This window comes from Apaloderma vittatum, unplaced genomic scaffold (genome assembly GCF_000703405.1).
Source record: "Apaloderma vittatum isolate BGI_N311 unplaced genomic scaffold, ASM70340v1 scaffold9251, whole genome shotgun sequence".
In the NCBI taxonomy this organism is placed as follows: Eukaryota; Metazoa; Chordata; class Aves; order Trogoniformes; family Trogonidae; genus Apaloderma; species Apaloderma vittatum.
Genome location: NW_009697356.1, coordinates 85,201 through 86,208, shown reverse-complemented (window position 1 = coordinate 86,208; position 1,008 = coordinate 85,201).

Genomic DNA, 1,008 nt, shown 5'->3' with positions numbered 1-1,008 from the left:
ACCCCTCCAGCACCCTCAGCCTGCGCTGGGCCGGCGGGACGTGGTGCTGTGGTCCAGCCCTAGTGAGTGTGTGCGAGGGGTGGGGATGTGCTCGGTCAGTGTCTGAGCATCCTTCTCCCAGGCTGGCCGATGCTGATTATTTCCAGAGGAATTTTGAACCCTGTCCAGGACTGAAATAGCACGGGAGGGTGCACGGCCGCCCAGGCTGCCACGGGGGTTATTTATAGCCCTTGGCCGCCCGGCACGCGGCTGCTGCACAGACAGGGAGAACGGCTTGCCCCGCTGGTCTTTGGGCCTGCCAGTGTGTGTCTTGGGGAGCCCAAACCCCCCCGATGTGAGGGACATCAGTGCCCGGAGGAAGGTGACAGGAGCAGGTACCTCCCCCACCAAGGGCTTGTACTGGGGTGAGACCATCTAGATGGAAGTAAGGAAGATTTATATGGGAAAAATAAAAGGGAAAAGGGCAAGAAGGAGAGGAAAACCCCGAGGGGCACATGAGAAAACATGAGGCCACACCAGCACAAGTGGATTCGATTGTCACTTTAATCCACAGACTGCTGCATGCACTGTAAACAGGATCATCAGGCGGGTTTGTTATTGATGTTTATTTGTCTTTAATATAAAAGTTACAGGTCTGAAATGTTTGCAGGAAGATGCCACCATCAGGACTGGGTTAGTGGTAAATATATAATACAACCAGACAGCTGTGGGTGGGGGAGAGGCGGCTGGGGAGCCAGGCAGGGGCTGGTGAGTGGCGGCATCACTTCTCGCTGCCCCACAGGGAGAGGGGATTGAGACCCCTCCCTCCCACCAAACGCGAGGTGACGGTGTCAAGGACGCTGCCCACAGGACATGCAAACACGCTCGTGGCGAAGGGCTCTGGGCTTCTGCTCCCCAGGGGTGCTGCTCCTGGAGAGGGGGGTGTCTCTGGGTCAGCAAACCTGAAGCTGCTCTGGGCAAAGAGACCCTTCCGTGGGGGCCCTCAGCCCTCCGAGCCCGGCCAGAGGG